At 43.5% G+C, this 21,799-nt stretch overlaps 1 long non-coding RNA gene across 6 annotated transcripts in view; it reads right to left on the minus strand.

Annotated features, from left to right (window-relative positions):
- Nucleotides 1-2,750: 2,750 nt before the first annotated feature.
- The window catches only part of LOC129049233 (uncharacterized), an 83,096-nt gene continuing 64,047 nt past the window's right edge, over nucleotides 2,751-21,799 (minus strand). For 5 of the 6 annotated variants that reach the window (XR_010135834.1, XR_010135832.1, XR_008512159.2 and 2 more), the window contains 2 exons: nucleotides 14,983-15,193; nucleotides 2,751-2,891 (listed from right to left, as the gene is read on the minus strand). This is a non-coding gene — a long non-coding RNA (uncharacterized LOC129049233). Of the gene's footprint in view, nucleotides 2,892-14,982; nucleotides 15,194-17,321; nucleotides 18,372-21,799 lie in introns of those variants that run through there. The other variant, XR_010135830.1, reaches the window with a different exon arrangement.

A 21,799-nucleotide genomic window follows, 5' to 3' on the forward strand; every position in this document is an offset into this window, starting at 1 on the left:
TCCAGTGATCCATCCGCTTTGGCCTCCCAAAATGCTGGGATTACAAGCGTGAGACACTCCGTCTGGTCAGTTATCTATATTTACATATTAGAAGAGGTTCATTAAAATCCAGCTTTATAGCATCTAAACCCACATCCTCTTATGGCAAATGCTGGCCAGAGCTCAGTAAGGACTTCCCCTCCTTCCAGGGCATGTGGCCTCTGTTTCTCCAGGATTCATTGCTCCCTGTTTCTTCTGTGCCCAGCCTGTACCAGGCATTTACAGTACTTGCCTGGCTCCTACGGGCATGGGGTTGAGATTCCTACACTGAAAACGATGACCACCAATTTCTTAAAATCCTATTGGTTGAAACAGAGATTTATTTACTCAAGTGACCTATAGGAAAAGTGAGTTTTTCTGTTTTTGTTTTTGTTTTTAATACAAAATGGAACATGAGTTGGCCAGGTGCGGTGGTTCATGCCTGTAATCCCAGCACTTTGGGAGGCCAAGGCAGGTGGATCACTTGAGGTCATGAGTTCAAGACCCACCTGGCCAACATGGTGAAACCCCATCTCTACTAAAAATACAAAAATTAGATGGGTGCAGTGGCAGGTGCCTGTAATCCCAGCTACTTGGAGGCTGAGACAGGAGAATCGCTTGAACCCAGGAGGTAGAGGCTGCAGTGAGCGGAGACTATGCCTCTGTGCTCCAGCCTGGGCAACAAGAGTAAGACTCCATCTCAAAAAACAAAAGTGGTACCTGGAACCCATCAGTTGCCTTTTCTTTTGCTCTCTCCCCTCTCCCCAGGCCCCCAACCTCTCCATCATGCATCTCCACTTCCCTCTGTGTCTCTTGGCTATTTTTCCTCCTCTTATGAGGTCAATTTCTCCACAACATCAGTTGTCAGTGGCCCAAAATGGCCACTTTGATCTGGCATCTATTTCCTGGTCTTTCAAGTTACCTTTCACAGCTCCCCTGGCACAGTGTCTCATTGTCCCAAATCCGATTTGATGAAACAGGAAATGGATTGGCATCGTCATCTATTCAACTCAGGCCAGTCAATTTCTGGTCACAGTTGCTGGTCACTCAATGAATCAAGGTGTCTGGGGCCCTGCCCTAATAACAAGAGAATATCTTATGGCACAAAATATGGCCGCTCAGGGCACCAGGGATTCTAGGCAAGACACACTTCCCTCAAGGGTAGGCAGGACTTGACCACCTCCCAAAGCCCTCACCCCTGCACCAATACAGCCACCAGCTTCCAAAACAAGGTCCCCAATCTTAAGTGATTTGTCTCTCTGCTCCCACAAGGTGTGGCCTGACCAGGACCTGGCTTCCAGAGAGCAGAGTTATGGACAAAGGAGTCATACACTTTATTTGGCCACCGAGTCCTCTGCCACATGCACAAATGGAAGCAGTTAGTTTCTGTAATGAATTTATAACGCTCCTTTGCTTGTTTCCTCTCAGTGCCTGATGGCCTTTCAAAACAGTGTGAATCCACTGAGAACCATAACTGTGCTGCTAGTTGGCCAATCTAGGGGTTCATGCCCACTGCATCCCCTGACACAGACAAGCCGCTGTGCCTCCTCTGAAGTGGCCATAATAAATTTGCTTTATTGGCCTGAATTTGGGAACTCATGTTATTTGCCTTTGGGATAGAACAAAGAGACTCTCTATTTTCTCTGGCTCCTCCCACCTTTGAGATGGCCAAAAGCAGAGCATGTTTTCCGGGTTTCAGTTCACCCTGCAGAAACAAGGAGATTCTAGCAGTGTGAGAGGTAGACAGGTCTAATGGTTAAGTACACAGGACCCGCCTCATATCCCAGCTCTGTCACATTCACACTGTGTGGCTTTGGGCAAGTTGTTTCACCTCTCTGAACTCCACTTTCTCCATTGGTTCAATAGGGAGAATAATACCTCCTTGGTTTCTTGAAAGGATGAAGTGAGAAATGTAAGCAGCCCACATGGCATGAGTTGATGTACAAATATTATGTATCTTTCTCTCCTCCTCTCAAGTATTTATGGACCACTTAGAATGTTCAAGAGCTGGGTGCCATATGAAAAAAAGTTGAAGCAGCTTAGCATTCGTGTTGGGCCCCATGGCTCTGCCAACTTCTGACTGTGTGTCTGGGCCAAGTGACTTCACCTCTCTGCACCTCAACTTTGATGGATGATGGCAATGAAACCCACTTGCTAGGATGGTCATGACCATGTCTGCTATTTGCACCATCACGTTTCCCATCTCTGGCCAGAGCTAGGAATGTATCAGTTGACTCAATCTGAGTGAGGGCCTCAAAGGGTGAATGAAAATTTTCTAGGACAGAGAAAAGAGGATAGGTAGAGAGGATAGGATGAGAAAAATCACAGAGGCAAATGTACCTGGTATCATAAAGAAATGCTGATGGGTCTGGCATCTTTAAGGCTGCAATTTGTTATCCTTTTTGGGGGAAGCTTAGAGATGGACTTTTGCAAAGTCAGGTAAAGCTGTCAGGACCTTCCCAGAGGTAGACACACAAGGTTTAGGTGTAGACTTTTAAGAAAAGTTGTCAAAGAAAAAATACAAGTGATCCAAACACCTACATGTTCAGGGGCAGGGGAGACAATGAAAAAACATAGTGTTTCGGAGAACCTATATATAATGTTTCTTCCGAAAATGTAATAATTTGGGGAATTCTTTAAATTTTTTCCTCTAAATTCTTTAAATTTTACTAGGTGCAATGAAATGCAACCATGGGTGAGATTTTTCAGAAGAAAAACATACCATTGGTTCAAGTAGATAAGGAAAGCCATTTGGGCTGGCCTACCCTTGTTGAAATATAGGACTCACAGTGGCCTGGTCATGCTGCCTCTTTGTCGTGTTTGTCCCCTCTCATTTCCTTTGCAGAATTCATAGCTGTCCTTAGGTACTCTGCCTGGATAGGAAAAAAGATCACCGTCTACTATAGATTTCAGTACAAACCTGCAGCCTTTGTTGTGATGACCAAGTAAGGACCACCAATCCTACTGACCACTTCCATGCTTCTCTGAGTTGAACAGAATACATTCGACCAATAAGGCTAGTTAAGAGTTCCACAATGAATGGTTGAAACTGGAAGCAACATTAAGCTGGAAAGTGAGAAGGTAGTTCATGTGCTAATGACAATTAATTTATGTATATATTTGTACTAATAATGTCAAATTAGACTGTGGTGGGCTAGCATGGAGTCACAACTGGCATTCAAATTGGTTACATCCATGTGAACTGATTGTATTTCAAGATTCGAACAATGATCAGCAAATAAACTTTTTCTACAATTTCTTGTATGCAAGCAGGACGGTTTTTACTTTATTAAAAAAAAAAAAAAAAAAAAAGATTTTTTTCCCCCCCAAGGGCTTTGCCTTCCCCAGGAGTGTCCCAGGTTGAGGTTTTGAAGCCAAAGACTATAACATGAGGCAGGAAGGATGGGCTGTTTGCTGAAGACTTAGGCTTCATGGTGAAGGTGCAAGACCATGGGAGGTTTATATGGGGACAGGAGCCAGTAGTTGGGCTAGAATCTCTCTCCCTCTCTCTCTCAGTCTCTCTCTCTCTTTTTCTCAACCCACTTCTGTGGGCCTGAATGAAACCCAGAGTCCCTGATTGAACTTTATGGCTGACTATTTAAAAATACAATTTTACGGTCTTAAAATATCCCAACAACTAGGAACACTAAAACCTGGAAACCTACAAGCATCATAGCCACACGCTCTTGTAGCGAGTGTTCATTATTTCAGTACGTGTTATTAATTTCCTGTGGCTGCCATAACAAAGTACAACCTGGGTGGCTTAAAACAACAGATATTTATTCTCTCACAGTTTTGGTGACCAGAAGTCCAAAATCAAGGTAATGGCAGGAACAGTTCCTTCCAGAGGCTTGGAGGAAGAATCTGTTCCATGCCTCTCTCCCAGTTTCTGTGGCTCCCAGCAATCCTTGACGTTCTTGGACTTGTAGATGCATCACTCCAAGTTCTGCCTGTGTCTTTACATTACCTTATTTTCTTTCTTAGTTCATTCTTTCCTTCTTTCTTTTTCTTTTTTGAGACAGAGTCTCACTCTGTCACCCAGGCTGGAGTACAGTGGCACAATCACAGCTCATTGCAACCTCCACCTCCTGGGTTCAAGCAATTCTCCTGCCTCCGCCTCCGGAGTAGCTAGGATTACAGGCCTGCACCACCATGCTCAGCTAATTTTTGTATTTTTAGTAGACAGGGGGTTTAACCATGTTGGCCAGGCTGGTCTTGAATTCCTGACCTCAGGTGATCCACCCACCTTGGCCTTCTAAAGTGCTGGGATTACAGGCGTGAGCCACCATGCCTGTCACTTTATTTTGTATGTATCTTACTGTGTCCAAATCTCCCTCCTCTTTCTCTTATAAAAACACTAGTCAATGGATTTAGGGCCTACTCTAAATGGATGATTTCATCTCAAGATCCATTTGAAAAATCTCATTCCCAAATAAGGTCACATGCTGAGGTTCTAGGTGAATGTGAATTTTGGCTGGTGGGAGGACACAATTTAACCCACTATGGATGTATCCTTTCAGAAATTACATTACAAAGACCTGCCTTTGTAGAGTAGATTTAAAAAAACAAAGAAATTACATTATAGACAGAACTTAATATTTCTCATATTTAGTTCTTTACAAAAAAAGATCATATTACACATCATGTCAAAATCACACAGCTAGGAAGTGATAGAATCCAGACTCAAACTCGTGCTTAGGGACCTGCATTCTCAGCGGCTGTGCTCCCCTGTCATTGTGTTCCAATGAGAGGTTCTCTTACTCCCTTTTTGCTGGCCTCTTAGGTTGTGTCCAGTTTGGGCTCTAACATACAATGCTTTATGAATATCCCATACATATAACTTTGTCCCGGTGTGTATTTTTGTTACAGAAATTCCTAATGGTGCAATTGCTGGGTCAAAGGGTTTCACTCCTTAATGCCAGGTTCTGCAGGGCTAATTAAAACCCTACTGGTTGATCGGGGGGCCTCGCCCCAGCCCCATCAGTCACCCAATCCTCAGCCTCCTTTTCCACAGAAGGAGGCAAAGGGAACTAATTTCCCACTTCCTGCAGCTGACAGAAGGAAGTCAGTATTTATGCCACAGACTGGGCTCAGGCAGAGCTGTTGTTTCCAGGAGAGAACAGGCTTCAGATTTGGACAATCTCAACTCAAATCTTCGCTATGCCTCTCACTAGCTGTGTGACCCTGGGTGAGTCACTCAACACCTCTGAGCTTTTATATCATTATATATGGCTGGGCACGTTGGCTCACACCTGTAATCCCATAATCCCAGAATTTTCGGGGCTGAAGTGGGCAGATTACTTGAGGTCGGGAGTTCGAGACCAGCCTGGCCAACATGGTGAAACCCCAGCTTTACTAAAAATACAAAAATTAGCCAGGTGTAGCAGCGCACACCTGTAATCCCAGCTACTCAGGAGGCTGAGGCCCGAGAATCACTTGAACCTGGGAGGTGGAGGTTGTAGTGAGCCGAGATCTGCACTCTAGCCTGAGTGACAGAGTAAAACTCAATCAAAAAACAAAACAAAACAAAAAAAAACAAAAAACAAAACAAAAAACAGAAAAAAAAAGAAAGAAAGGAGGTCAGATTGTGTACCTACAGAATTGTTGGGACACTTGGAAAGAATGGATATAAAGTCCACAATGCAGTGCCTAACACTCAGGCTATTGTTTTTTCTCTGCTCTTATATTTACTTGAGGGTAATACATTTTTTCCCCAGGCCTCCCCACCCCTTCTTCTAACATTTGATGGAGAATGCTGAACCAGGAGCATGGGAGGAGACACGCCAGGCTCTAGAACTGCCTTCCATGTGAATGCCTTTGGGTCCATTCAAACCCTTTCAAACTGAGGCTCTCCACTTGAGATTCAACAGCTGAGGACGTCAACTCACTGACAATGAAGGGCAAAGAGGACATTTATCTGGCTTAGCCTCAGCATAGCTGTCAGGAAGCTAAACGGTTCTCTCTCTCCCAGAGCTAGACTATTATGTTATCATTATCATTATCATGATAATTTTGACAGTGGTGATGGCGTCAGGGAGCCATTCTCACACTCACACAGATAAAGGCATCACGGACCCAGTCTTGTAACTCTAGAGGAGCACTGTCCCCTCTGAGATTCCACTATTGGACTGGAGCCTGCAGTAGAAACATGTCTAATATTTACTTCATACCATAGAGGCTTCTTATTAAGCATCTGCTATGTGCTGGGCTTCATGCAAGATGCTAGACACTCAGCAAGCAAGACAGACAAAGATCCTTCCCTGGCACAGCTTAGAGACGGCCAGGAGAGACAGACACGAGATAAGGGTTTGGTTTGGTTTTTCAGCACATGAAGACAAAATGTGATTTCTGCTATAAAGAGAACAGTGTGTTGTGTTTGAGAAAAACAAGGGAAGGAGAATAGAAAAGGATAAGATTTGGGGATGCCCAGTGGATTGAAGGAGGCCTTAGAAAGCTGTGTGACATTGGGCTAAGTCCTTACATCTCTTAGTCTGTTCCCTGCTATTTATTTACTTATTTATTATAGAGACCAGATCACCCTCTGTCATCAAGCTGGAGTGCAGTGCAGTGGCATGATCACAGCTCATTGCAGCCTCAGACTCAAGCGATCTTTCCACCTTCGCCTCCTAAGTAACTGAGATTACAGGGTGTCTTTACAAAAAACTTAAAAAATTAGCCACCACATCTGGCTAATTTTTTAAGTTTTTTGTAAAGACAGGGTCTCCCTTTGTGGCCCAAACTTGTCTCAAACTTCTGGCTTCGAGTGATTCTCCTACCTTGGGCCTCCCAAAGTACTGGAATTACTGGTGTGAGCCACTGCTCCCAGCACCCCGCAGTTTAAACAAGAGGATACATTAGTAGTATCCTGAGTTGCTGGGGTGGGAAATGACATCTCTTAGGCAATGGTACCAGCACAGAGCCTGCTCTATGGTTGCCTTTAAGTGAGACTAATTCCACTACATTGTCTGATCCTGGATTTAGGCTTCCAAACCCCTAAGCCCTTGGAACATTACAGTCTGTGCTGAACGCTTGGGCAAAACAAAAAGAACCCCAATTTCCTATAACCTCAGGTAAGTGTTTTGGAGTTTAGAAAGTTCCCAAGTTGGCTTTCCAGAGCAAACCTTAACTTTGGGAAGAGATTCTACCTGACTTTTCTTTTTTTCCTTAAATATTATATCCCAGCAACATGAGTGAAACAGTCCTTATTGCTTTTGCATTGTTGAATTTACTGTTGCTATGGCGACTGCTAATGATAACGATGATGGTAATGATGATATTGAAGCCTGTCTGCCCAACCAATCTATTAAGCCTTACCATATAGCATTTGTTACTATCATCTGCATGCTGCAGGCCTTAAAAAGGTTTTCATACTGCATATAGCATATGTAGAGGGTAATGCACTCCCAATTCCTTATTCTGTACAACATGTCAGTCTGAAATGACCTAAGTCAATGCTATTTGTAGAAACTTGTAAGTCACTTGATGGAATCACTTAAAAAGAGAGAGGGAGGCAAAAATATTAACATAGATTTAGTAGATAATCATAAGAATATGATCTACCAAGGGAAAGTGTTAGAAATTGTTGCTAATAAGCCTTTGTAGAAGAGACAGAATAAACATAAATCTACAGGACAAATAAAACAAATCTATCATAATGTGTAGCGAATACATGAGTGGGTTCTTGTGGGCTAGAATAACATCTCTCATGATGGTGTCATGCTGAGATGAGAAAAAGGGCTGTGTCACCAACAACATAGATAGATGTGAAGGTGATCCATCGGGGCTACTAAGTGAGGCCTGAAAAAGCATCCTCAGTGATGAAAAAGACACCAGTGTGAAGATGCATGGGAAGAGTTCAAAGGAACAGTTTTTTGAAACGTGATGGGGGTGGGGGATGGCGAGGAAGTGATATTTGTAAATTAATATATTATGTTACATAGTAAGAAATCTATTTATTTATTTATTTTTATTTTTATTTTTATTTTTTTGAAACTGAGTCTCACTCTGTTACCCAGGCTGGAGTGCAGTGGCATAATCTCGGCTCACTGCAACATTTGCCTTCCAGGTTCAAGCGATTCTCATGCCTCAGCCTCCTGAGTAGCTGGGATTACAGGCGTGTGCCACCACGCCTGGCTAATTTTTGTGTTTTTAGTAGAGATGGGGTTTCAGCATGTTGGCCAGGCTGGTCTTGAACTCCTGGGCTCAAGCAATCCACCCTCTTCAGCCTTCCAAAATGCTAGGATTACAGGTGTCAGCCACTGTGCCCGGCCACATAGTAAGAAATTTAAAATATAGTTTCTATAACTAATTAATAGATTAAATATTGCAAGTCATTTGATTATTTCATCTTCTCATCCTTATAAACTGGGACATTTAAGTTGTTTAAAAAATTGTAATTTCTTTAGGAAAACAGGTTGGGGCCTAATTGGCATCATCTGCTTCATTTGTAAAGTCTAAGCAGCAGGTAATCGTGAAGAGAATGACTGAATGAATGAGAGAATGAATGGAAAATTTGACCGCTCCCTGTAAGACACATCACCTCAAAGAGACTCAACTCCTAGCCATAGAGGAGATTCACTTTCATTTGGAATTAACTTAATCTTTGCATGTAGGTCTTGCCTTTCCCAGAATTTAGCACCCTAAATAGTCAAGAGGAAGCCAACTGGTCCCTCAGCCACAAGGCACTTGAACCTCAATTCCTCCAGAGCAGAGTAATCCAACCTAGACGAACTCTGCCTCCATCAAAGGAGCTTGGGGTTGCGCACAGAAAAGGGTTTGGGGTGGGATTCTTGAAATCCTTTCTTTTTGGGAGAAACAAGTGCAACTCAAGACTGGGACTTTCGTTTCAGATTCCCTTGATGACTTAGCATTAAGGCCTCAAAGGATGATGGAGCAAAGCAAGAGGTAGAAGGGGAGGGAGAAGGTGAAAGCTTTCACAGGAAGGCAACTGGTAATAATCCAAGCTACCACTATGCACAGAGGCCTCACCTGTGCCAGGCACTGTGCCCAAAGCTTTACCTGCACCATCTGGCCAAGACCATTAGCCTCATCCAATGGCAGAGCCAAGCTGTTGGGCGACACAGATCAAGGCCACACAGTCAGCCCAGTGAGGAGCAGGGGGTGCACCAGATCTACCTGTTTGCAAAGTCTGAGCTTTTAACAACAGTATTCAAACTGCTTCTAAAATTTTGAACTGGCAACTGCAACAGCAATAACCAAATCAGTGGAACTAGCTAACCCATAGACTTACTATAAGTCAGGTACTGTTCTAAAATGCTTTACACGCACTGGAAACACTATCATTATCCTCACTGTACAGACCAGGAAACTGAGGCACAAAGAGTTTAGGTTGCCCAATTCAGCCAGGAGCTAGGAACTTTCTCAGGACTGTCCCACTTTTAGTACTGAAAGCTAAGACCCTTTAGTCTCATGCTAACTAGGACAGTTGGTCGCCCAAGCCAGGAATAGGTCCCAGTCAGTGTGGCACCAAAGGACATGCTCTTAACCAGCTCCTGACCCTGCTCCAGGAAGTGGCTTGGTGTAACAGTGATGTGCATGAGGTTTGAAGTCAGGACAAGTGCCAGGCTAGAGTCCAGACTTTGCTTTGTATTACTTAGAGAGCCTCTAAAGCATAGTTTTCCTTATCTGTAAAAATGGGAATAGTAGAATCTGTTTCATTGTGTTATTTGAAAGGCTCCCAGCAAGGTCATCCCTGCTGGGCCCAGGGCTAGACACAGGGTGGATGCCCAGCAATGATAAGATTGCATGGTCACCCCCATCATGGTAAGAAAGATAATCACATGTTACTCTGGATGAAACAATGTCAGCACAGGCAGGCAGGTGTGTTGAGAAAGGATTAATCTAAGCAGCTGCTGAGGCAAAGGGAAGGGGAGCCAGTGTGACCCTTATGTCATACCAGATGCTGCCATCTCCCGTTCCAGATGCCAGATATCCTGGCGGGGTAGCAGCTGCCTTGGAAAGGAGGCATCTGTGTTTCCCACTCGATCCTGTCTCCCAGGCTTCAGCATCAGCCTTAACCTCCAGAGCCCAAGGAAAGCTCCCCTGGCTTCCTCCCTCTTCCCTCTGCTATTTGTGGTCCTTGTGGTGTTCTAGAGACCAGTGATACTGTTCTTATCCATCACATATTCTCTTCCCAAACAATGGGAATAGGATGTTCGGCCCATCAAACCCCTGATTGTCTCACTCTCTCCCGGAATTGTAGGATGGAGAACCCTGCCCAGCCTCAACATTCCATTGCTAACTCAACCAGCACCTACAACAAATTCTGCATTTCTTCACCTCTCATGCTATTCTGATTCCAGCTCTGTTGAAAGCCATCACTCAGTCATTCAACAAACGCTTAGGGAGGCACAATGAGTAAGTGTGTGCTCCCAAGCCAGGCTGCTCAAGGTCATAATGGCAGCTTCACTACTTACCAGCTGCCAGATCTGGGAGTCAAATTCATTAGCCTCTGTGTACCTCAGTGGCCACATCTGAAAATGGGCTCAAAAATAATACTCACCAGATCATGTTGTATAAATCCTTGGAACAATGCCAGGTGAATAGTAAGTGCTTAATAAATGACACTAATCATGATTAGTTGTATTATAAATATTAACGTTAATATGTCTTGCACTTTCTAGAAGCAACCCTTTTATTATATCCTTGTTTCTGGGCCATGACGAACGTAAACACCCCCTAGGGAAAAAATATTACAAGGAGATGAGTATTAAGATTGAGAATCCAGAGGTGGTGTAAACACAACTTCCTCTTGCTGTCACTGTCCACCCTGCCCAGGACTAGCTACAAGAACATGGGACCAGTGCTTTGGCACAGGGCTCTGCACTAGGAATGCCCCATGCTTGAGGCTCATATCTTACGGTTCATGCTGAATTTAGTAGTCTGTGTAAATCAAGTCCAATGGACAAGGGAGCACACATGGTGCTTTGGATCCTGGGCTCATGAACTATCCCACCTCCTGCCACCTCATCCTTTTCCTGGGGTGGCTCCTTGGCCATCCTCTCTTCTGATTTCACCTCCACCTTCTCCTCCTTGCCCTGCCCAGCAGTCGCTTTACCTTCCACTCACAGTGGGGCCTGAGTATGGAGAAAGTCAGGGTAGCAGCATGCACCTTGCTGCATGTCCACCTGGATCGTGGTGACTGCCATCTCACTCTGGGCTGGCGGTACCACCCTCTGCCCAGCTGGAGACTGGCCAGAGGCTGCAATTCAATAGGGACAAGCTCTCATTTATGCTGATTCAGGTATCTAGCGCATCCTGGTGCAGAAGTTGCAGTACCCTTGAGGGTTCCCCATCCATCATGAGTTGGGGCTAATGGAAAGCAAGGATGGCAGGAGGGAAGAGAGGATGGCAGGAGGACCTAGCAGCCATCAGACCTGAATGAGCTTGTGCACACCCTGCATGGCAGGGTAGGATTCCTGGGTGCCTGTGAGAGCATGTACCGACCTAAGAATACCGTGCCTAAGAAGCATGCCCTTGAACTGGCTCTGTCCCTAGTGTGACCCTCTGTTCCTCCTCCCAACCTTCCCAAGTCTGGCTTATGTTGATCTCTTCTGGCCAGCTTCAGGCACCCTCCTGGAAGAAGCCACAGTGCACAAATTGGGCAATTTTTGTGATTCTGCATCAGAGTGAAATGCCAGGTGCTCTGGTATCTGCATTTAAAACTGGCTTTGCAGAATCAAAATATGAATTGTAAAAAACCTTATTCTAATGATGTAACTTTTTTTTCTTTAGATAGAATGCATTTTCCTAGAATACCATGATGAGTCAAGAGAAAGACCACAGAAGAAAGGAAGCGGCTTTATATTTTTGTAACTTCAATGGCCCTTTTCCCTGCTTTTTTGAGCAGGGACTCTGCATTTTCATTTTGCACTGAGTACCACAAATTATGTAGCCAGTCCTGCATCCACTGTACTGAGGAATTTTGAGGTGCAATTTTGCTAGCAGAATTTATACCTCCTCTCAATGTTAACAAATATTCCCTTTCACGTAGAAGCACAATCAGGAAAGAAAATGAAAAATGAGAGAAAGCAATGAGAAAGGAAGAAAACCTCTTCCTGCCACCATCATCCCGCTGCATCCAGGGCTGGGAAACAGACTGTAACACTTGGACAAGTCAATTTACCTCTTGGAGGCTCAGTTTCCTCATGTGTAAAGTGGGCACAAGTATACAGTCTTTCTCATAGACTCTTCAAAGGATTTAGTGTGATAGTGCTGAACTGGATGCTGTGCTTGGTATAAGTGCTAAATAAGTGGTATTTCTAGCCTTTACACTATAATGGTAATAACAGCAACAAGAAGAAGCAAATCTAGCTTCAGTAACGGTATAAACAGGTGCTAGGAGCCAATGAAAATTATTTTCTCTCCAGGCTCAACTTGTGAACAGATTCTTTTGCTTGTGAGGGATACGGGACCTTCCCTTATCTTTCTCTCATACCTTTTCTGTTGCTATTTCTTTTCTAGGTCACTTTCTTTCCTGTGCAGCATTTGTCGCCCCACAGATTCCTGGCCCCAGCTAGTCTGGGCCACTTCTGTCTCAGGCTGTACCACTCAAATCCTGGCTTATAACTACAGCAACATTCACCAAGCCCACATTTCATCACATACCCTGGAGAGGCCAATGGCTGTGTTTTATGTCATTTCTGTATGATTATTACAACCACAAAGAAAGACACCATGAGAATACACCTGAATTTATGAACTAAGGCAAGGGATATTCACCAGGGTCAGGCACTGAGCTCTTGTTTATGCAAGACATTAACTCAGCAAATCCTTTTTACGGCTTCAGTAAAGAGCAAAACTGCAGTTCAGCTTTCAAGACTGCAAACTCTCAACTAGGAATGAATTTTCATCCTCCCTTCACATTTGTCCAGTCAGAAGACCAGGGTACTTAAGGCTCCCTCCTCCAATTCCCCTTCTTCCCTCGACAACTCAGGACTAGCCACACTCACGTAACTAAAAATACATATGTCAAAGTGCCCAAAGGGGTGGACTCTCATTCACTGCTGGTTAGAGTATAAATTGATTCAACTTTTAGGGAGAGTAATTATCATAAATAGATTTGTTCAATTTCTGAGAGAGCGATTTGCCAGAATAGTTATCATAAGCCCCAACAATATCCAGACTCCTATAGATCCAACAATTTTGTAGCTAAGAAAATAATCTGAAAGAGAGGCAAAGGTGAATACACAACAATATTCATTGTAATATTACGCTTGAGAGTTAAGAAGTAGAAACAACTGAATTGCTGATATCATGGACGTGCTAAGTCCATGTTCTGGTTATCTCTTGCTATACTAAAAAAAATCCTCAAACTTATTGACTTACAGTAAAAATTACATATATTTTAAAATGAATCTTCCATGTGTGCAGGGTTGTATGGGAATGCCTCCTTCTGGTTCTCAATAACTTGGTCCTCAGATGGGTTGACCCGCAAAACTAAGGGCTGGAACCGCCTGAAGCCCTGGTCTCTTGACATAGTATTTCCGGTACGGTGGTCTTAGGGGAGTCTGACTTCTTCAGTGTGGCTCAGGACTTCAAAATGAATTGTTTTAGAAAAAATGAATTGTTTTATTTTCTTCTTCATATTTTCTGAGTTGTCTAAGATTTTCAGAGGCCATATTGGGCTGCGTTTGTCTCCCATGTGACTTTAACAACGTTCATGTTCAAATCATCACTTCCAGCTTCTCTGAAGAGTTCTGGCCACCCACAGAGGAGGAGGTTGGTGCAGTACTGATGAATCGACCCCTGTAGAGGAGTATAGACTCCCCAGTTTGTCTTGCCTCAGCTGGCTTGCCTTCCTGCATTTACAATCCCTGTCTGCCCTCTGGGGGCATTGGAGCTTGCAAGCCCCTAGTCCATATTTAGAACTGAAAAGCAAGAATGACAGCATCATGGGACAAATCTAGGGGAAAGCACATTGAGACAATTTGTTTGTGGAGAGAAAAATGGTGTCTTGGAAAAAAGGGAACAATAGACACTGGGGCTACTTGAGAGTGGAGAGGAGGAGGAAGGTGATGATTAAAAAACTACCTACCAGGTACTGTGCTTATTACACGAGTGACAAAATAATCTGTACACCCACCCACCCCCAACACACAATTTATGTGTAGAGCAAACCTACACATCTTCCCCTGAAACTAAAATAAAAGTTAAAAAAAAAATTAGCAATATTATCCTCTGAATTACTTCTGCCAGAAGCCCAAAAATCCACAAATAGGATTTTTTACATACGGAAAATCTACTACCTACTCTTAATAGTCCCCAATTTTAGCTTGTAATAAGACCAGTATTTTGCTGAATCTTTACTCTCTTTCTTAGTCAAAGCCAATTTATTCAGAGGCTTTCAGAAAACAAGATTTCAAAATAATTCTAAAAGCCTACATGATATTATAGAAGTGTATGACATTTCATGGGCCCTGATACTTGAAATTGATAAATGTTTTTATTCATTTTTGAATGAAAACTATGGATTGTATTAATACATCTTGAAAATACATGCTGTGTTCTAGAACCATTGTATAAAATACAATCTATTGGGAATATAAATATTTTCATAAATTCTATTATGAATGTAGTTTTTTTTTTCCTAATGGTGGCTCATGCCTGTAATCCCAGCACTTTGACAGGCCAAGGTGGGAGGGTCACTTGAGGCTAGGAGTTTGAGACCAGCGTGGACAACATAGTGAGACCTCGGTCTCTACAAAGAAAATGTAAAAAATTAGCCGAGTGCAGCGGTGCATGCCTGTGGTCCCAGCTGCTTTGGAGGCTGAGACGGGAGTATAGCTTGAGCACAGGAGGTCGAGGCTGCAGTGAGCCATGATCTCACCACTGTGCTCCAACCTGGGTGACAGAGCAAGACCGTGCTTCAAAAAAAGAAAAAGGAAAAGAAAATCATAAGGAAGAGACAATACATTTAGAGCACTGTACTGTATTTATCATTACCATAAGTTTATGCCATCTGTTTGTAAGATGAATTGTCTGTCTGAAATGGCGGGCAATTGCAGCTGCAGACCGCAATCTAAGATACATAACAAGCAATTCAGCTTTTTCTTGTAATGTCATGACCTTCCTCTGCTTCTTATGAGCACTTCCAGCATCACTAGTGGCACTTCATATGGGTCCCACGGTGTTTTTCAAGGTTTATGGTATTGCACTAAACATAAGGAAAAATACGTGAGAACCGGGAGAGAACACTTTCTATTGCAATCTGCAATTTACTGGAGAGAGGCACTGCTCACTTGGAGATGATGATTAGTGTTGCATAGCATTTTAGGTGGATACTTACAACACTTGAGCTCATTGCAATAGCAACAGGGGTGGCTACAAAATTATCCCAGTAGCAAAGTATGGGCTACAGTTAATTTTATGCAGTTATGACTTAATACTGTATCTTTATCTTTGTTTATATTTCTCTTGACTATGAATGGCACCTTGTATGTTCCTTTTGTTTGCATAAGTTTTGATAAATTTTAACGTCTTGTAATAAACATTTATATTTTATGGTAGTAAATGATAAAATAGACTAGTATCTACATATATTTTATGTATTGTTAACATATCTAACTTTTTCTTAATTTCTTTTATACTTAGGCAATTTTGCTGTGAGTTTTTTCAAGTTGCAACAAGTCTCCAAAATGTTTTTCAATATACTTATTGAAAATAATCAGTGTATAAGTGGACCCATGATGTTCAAATCCATGCTTTTCAAAGGTCAACTATCTAGTCTTTTGAGTAACAACTTCATGATATTTACTATATGTACAAATCACCTAGGCCATTTTCTATTCAATATTCATCTTTGTATTGATTTTAAGTTGAATTCTTTTTAAACTGAATTTTGTTCTATGCACTCCCTCTGAGAAATCATGGCATTCATGGGTAGTGTGCTACACACATACACACATACACACACACACACACACACACAATGAGGTGCTGGGTCTGGCCTGTACAGGCACAGGAAAGCCACTGTTAAGTTTTCAGAACTTTTGGTAGCTGTTTATTAACAGTAGCCATCATGAAAAATTTAATTATATGAACTTAGAATTAAGTTATTCCAAAGAAAAAATGATAAATACTTCAAACTCATTGCTTCCTGATTATTTTATATTATTCTATTATCACTACACTTGAGGTTATTTTCATCTATTGTGTTTGTATGGTGGAAATACTATATAATAATTTGCTAATCCACATTTCTTCCAAACTCTGCCTTTTGTGACATCACAGTGGCAGCCTGATATCTACTATGGTGGCAATATTTATACCATGGAAATTAGCAATTTCTGTAGTTCACGCTGTTTTCCCCTGGAGAGCTAATTGTTAAGCATTTACCAGCACACCACACCTTTGTGTCATTATTAAAAATATAGTATGTGTTAGGATAATATAGTAATATACATATATTTCAAAGTAAGCAGAACAAGATTAGCTGCAGACCAAGCCTGGCTGCAAATTTAAATATATGCATACGTTTGAATATATGCATATATTTAAACATAGCAATATATTTAAGTATATATTCAAATATATGTGCATATTTCTCCAGTCTCTAAGAAGATCTTAGGTGCCACAGTCGGAGGAGATGCAGTATTTTAACACTCAGTAGCCCAACGGTCACTTGCTAGGGAAACTGAGACCCAGAAGAGATAGGTGAGTTTCTTGAGACCACGTGATGAGTTCAAGGCTATGCCCAGCTTCCCTGCATTTCCCTCTGCTCAATGCTGCCTCCCTCTGTGGCTGATGTCAGGTCTCATCACTGAAGCACAGTGTTCAGAAACAAGTAGAACAAGAGGGAGCAGCTCGAATGGAGGAGGCGGGGGTTGGGGGCTTGGGAGAGGAGCTAGGGGGCTAAAAGAGTAGGTCATTAGAAATTCACACAATTAATTAGACAATGCTGGGGACACAGCCGTCTGGATAACCCATTGATAAGGATGGCAGGGGGCCTATTCCCCAGGCCCCTTGCGGGTTACCGCAAGCAAAGCTCCATGATCCACCTCCCCCTCAATATCCACCCCAAACCCGCTTAAATACTTGATGCAAAATTAAAGCCTGTTCCAACTTTTATGAACACTGTATCAGTGTCTGCTGGTGCTGGGCACCCACCACCCCCACCATTTCCCAAGGAGCCCCCGCCTCTGTCCTGCGCAGCGTCGTCCTCCATCAAGCAGAGTGCATTAGGACAATTAGCACCAGCCCACTGGCGCCAATTAGCAACCAATAGTGTCTATATTATGGAGAGGGGGCAGCAGGGGCGCCTGTGTCTCCAGCCGGCCTTCACACTCAATTACATTAAGTGGAGGCTCGGAGCTGCGGTCGGTGGGCAGTTGCTGGAGTAATTGTGTCTTCTCAGTTGCTGCAGGCGATCTTCTCCGGGCTCCCTGATCCCCGGACTGACTCCTCTCCTTGTCCGCTTCCATCAGTATACACTCTTTCAAAAGGGAAGGGTGGGGGAGGGACGGAGGGGGAGAGGCGGCTACAGCGCCCAGAGAGGCAGGAAGAAAGTCATGGAGCTAAATCATGATATGAATCATTCATTCAGTCAACAAATACTCATGGAGTGTCTACTGTGTGCCTGATATGTTTCTATAGTCAGGACCGGCTTCGTCATTGGCAGGGCTCAATGCAAAATGAAACCGTGAGACTCACTGCTCAAAACTTATTTAGTAGTTCAAAATGGTGGCAACAGAGCACTGAGCCAAGTACAGGGTCCTTCTGGGCAGGCGTCCTTCTTAGCACAGGGGCCCTGTGCGACCACACAGGTCATGCATTTGGAAGCTGGATCTATCTGGGGCTTTGGGGTACAGAAATGAACAAATCTGAACAAAAACATCTGCCAGTGAGGACTTCCCACCTTAACGGAAGGAGACAGTCAGTAAGTGATCAACAGAATAGATTAGGAGATTAGCTAGGTCTTTAAAAGGTGATGGATGCAATAGGATAATGAAAAAAGTAGAACAGAGTAAGAGGGGTCAGGAGGTCCAAAGGGAGTGGGACAAGGTACAGGATTAAGCTGGGTAATTGGAATAGGTCTCATTGAGATTGGAGTAGAGGTTTGAAGGAGGTGAGAGAATGTGCCCTCTTCTTCCGGGAAAAGAGCCTTGTCAGTCAGGAAACAGCCAGTGCAAAGGCCCTGTGGCAGAGATCTATTTGCCATATTTAAAGAGTGGCAAAGAGGCCAGTGTGTCTGGAGCAATGTAAGCAAGGGGGAGACCAGAAGGTAAACGAGATCCCAAGAAATAAGAGAACTGGGGAGTGGATTGTGAAGGGCCTCGATGACCATTGTGAAGATGTTGGCCTTTATTCTGAGTCACTCAGGAGCCACTGGAGAGCTATGAGCAGAGGAATGAATGATCAGTTATTTTTATTTTTATTTATTTTTAGAGACAGGGTCTCACTGTGGTGCCCAGGTTAGAGTGCAATATAGCACGATCATGGCTCACTGCAATGTCGACCTCCCAGGCTCAAGCAGTCCTCCTGCTTCAGTCTTCTAAATAGCTGGAACTACAGGTGTGCTCCACCTTGCCTGGCTAATTTTTGAAATTTTTGTAGAGATGGGGTCTTGCTACATTGCCCAGGCTTGTCTCAAATTTCTGGGCTCAAGCAATCTTCCCACCTCATCCTCCCAAAGTGCTTGGATTACAGGTGCAAGCCACTACGCCTGGCCTCACACTTCCTTATTTAAATGATGACTCTGAAAGCTATGTAGGGACCAGATGGTGGGGCAATAAACATAGACACAGGGAGGCCTACGAAGCATCTAAAACAGGGTTGGCAAACATTTTCTGGAAAGGGCCACATAGTAAATGTTTTAGGCTTTGTGAACGATATGATCTCTGTCACAAATGCCCTGTACTGTTACTATAACATGAAATCAGCCATATTCAGTGTGTGAATGAATGGGCAGGGCTGCATCCCAATGAAACTTTATGGATGCTGAAATTGGGGTTTCATATAATTGTTCTGTGTCATGAAATATCATTTTTCTTTTGCTTTTTTCCCAACCACTGAAAAATGTAAAAGCCATTCTTAATTCATGGTTGTGCAATAAAAGGGCAGCAAGCTAGATTATTCCCAGGGGCTATAGGTTACTGATCCCTGCTCTATGAAGTAACCCAGGGGAGAACAGAGTGGAAACAGGGAACAACATTCAAGTGGGGAGAGGGTAGATTCTGGATCTATTTTAAGAGAGATGCCAAAGATGACTCCCAAGGTTTGGGGTCTGAGCAACCAGAAAGATAGATTCAACATCCATCCAACTGGAGAAGGCAGCAGGAGGTACCAATATGGGGGAGGTGTGGGAGAGGATGATAATAGCCATAATAGCTATTGATTGCTTATGTAATTGGGCATTTAAGATGTTCTCAGCTCTTTATGAACACTGTTTCATTTAATCCTTACATAAACATATTTTGTAAGTTTGACTCCATTGACATCTCAGCCCATTTCACAGATATGGACACTGAGTCTTATAAGAGCAAAGTATTTCTCTAAGAGCTTTAGCTGGTAAGTTGCAGAAACAGGGGTTTCCCACTCAGGAGCCTGGGCTCTGCCATATTATACAGTCTGCACTGCTTTGGACATCTTCCTTGAAGCAAGAAACTTTCAAACAGAAAGCAGAAGCCTTCCCAGGCCCAAGTTTTGGTTTTGGCTTTAACTTCAGTATTGGTTCAGGAGTGTATGTTTCAACAAGCCCCTCCTCTTCCCTGTGCCACAGTCTCCCTTGTCTTTTCAATGCGGCTCTGGGGCCAGGACCTTCTCCAGGTTATTCCCTCATCTAACACATGCTGACGTCATGATTACTCAGTTCCAAGCCAGGCAACCTGGGCAGGGAAGGTCTAACGGCCTTAGGAAAGAGTTAATTCTCTGTGAAATTACTGGGGATTATTTACATCTTTACATGGTGTTTTATATCTTTAAGTGCTTTCTGATTGCTTAGAAGCTAATCCCAGGTGGAGGCCAGAGGCCTAGGAGAAAGCCCTTGTCAAGTTGAAGCTGGAATCTGGAGGAGCTGAAGGAGCTGGCAGGCCTGACGCAGGCATCTGCTAGAAACGCAGTCTTCCCCACCCACCTCCCACAGGCTCCCTCTCCCAAACCCCCAAAAACTGTTACCCAGTTACCTTACCACTGCCCTCCAGCCTCAGTAGCAACTAGGCGGGTGCCACATACCCTGTGTGTACCTGACCACATAAGGAGACAAGTGAACAGCAGCAAAATACCTCTTGCCCTTGGGAAGCATGCACTCTGGCTAGGGAATATGGGACTAACATATCCTACAATCAGTTTCCAGGAGCTGCTATTGGTGGGCTAATGTAAAAAGTGGCCACGGAGCCATTCAGCATGTCATTCTTACTCTGGAGATACCCAGTGGTGGACGGCCACGTTTCTGCCAGCATGGGACTTTCTGCTAGTCTGTGCAATGGGTGGGCAAAAGACTCCAACCACATCTTTCTGGAAAGAGGACTTAAGCTCGGTTTTGAAGGGATTCCTTCATGGGCCAGCTCTTTCACTGAGCTCCTTTGCTGAGCCAGCCAGGGTGCCCAGGTCTCTGCTCTGCTGGAGAGTTGGAGGTCAACAGGAGTGTGCCTGTCCTTAGGAAGGATAGCAGGAAATACATTTATTAAGTGCAAAAGTAATTCCAGTTTTTACCATTACTTTTTAAGGTCAAAATTGCAATTACTTTGCACCAGCCCAATAATTCATGGCCCTCCCCAAGAGAAACTATAAAAGAAAACTGAAAATTGACTCAGCTAGAATTTGTAGATAGAACCTCAGCAACATTGGAGTATCTTTTGTGGGTCGAGGGGAGTGTAGCATGTAGGAAATGATAGGGAGGTTGAAAGGTCTTCAAGAATGGGATGTCCAGTCTCGTATATCTCCACACCTAGATATTATTATATTCTCTCCTGATGCCTGTGGGCATGTCTTTAATGCTCCAGACCCTCAGTCTCTCATCTGTAAAATGGAGATGAAAATCTCTCCTCCAAGTGGGCCATTTGGATGAGAGAATAAAATAACAAAAGTGAGTAATAGTAGTCATTGCACCAATAAGAAGAGCTAACATTTATTGAGCACCTAGTACATGCCAGGAACCCTGCAATACTTCCCATGAGCTGTGTCATCAACTCTTCTCAGCCACCTTTTGAAGCAAGATTTTGTACCAGCCCTGTTTTGCAGATGAAGAAACTGAGACGTAGCATGGTAAATGATTTGCCAAAGTTACTTGCCCAGCTAGTAAGGGCCACAGCCAGTTATACGAACCCAAGCCTGACGTAAGAATACTGCAAAAAAAGCACCTGAGTTTTTAAAAATCTATTTCGGATAAACTCCTCATGATCTGTATTGACAGCCATCATCCTGACAAATGTCACCTTTATCATCTGCTTTTGCTGCAGGAGTAAGTGTAGCCTTTTGGGGAAATCAAAGCTTCTTTTTGCTTCTCAGTGAATTTGGGGCAGACAGAAAACAATCTCCATCCAGCACATTGTGGATATTTGTCAGCTGTGTTAGCTTTGGTCCTCCAAGATGTAGTTGCCAAAAAGATGTGAAACTTACAAGGACATTTTTAGTGGAAAGATACGTGAGGGAAAACTGGGGGTGGGGGAGCTGGAAAGGTTGGGAGAGCTGTCAGGCTACAAATAAGTCCGTTCTTGAGTGAAAGGGAAAGAGAAGGGAAGCTGAATAGCAGAGTGCTAGGCTCCCATGTCATCTAAGGAAGTTTCCTCAAGATTGTCACGGAGTTCTCCAGCCCGAGTCGGCC

Source organism: Pongo abelii, chromosome 10 (assembly GCF_028885655.2).
Source record: "Pongo abelii isolate AG06213 chromosome 10, NHGRI_mPonAbe1-v2.0_pri, whole genome shotgun sequence".
NCBI classification, from domain to species: Eukaryota; Metazoa; Chordata; class Mammalia; order Primates; family Hominidae; genus Pongo; species Pongo abelii.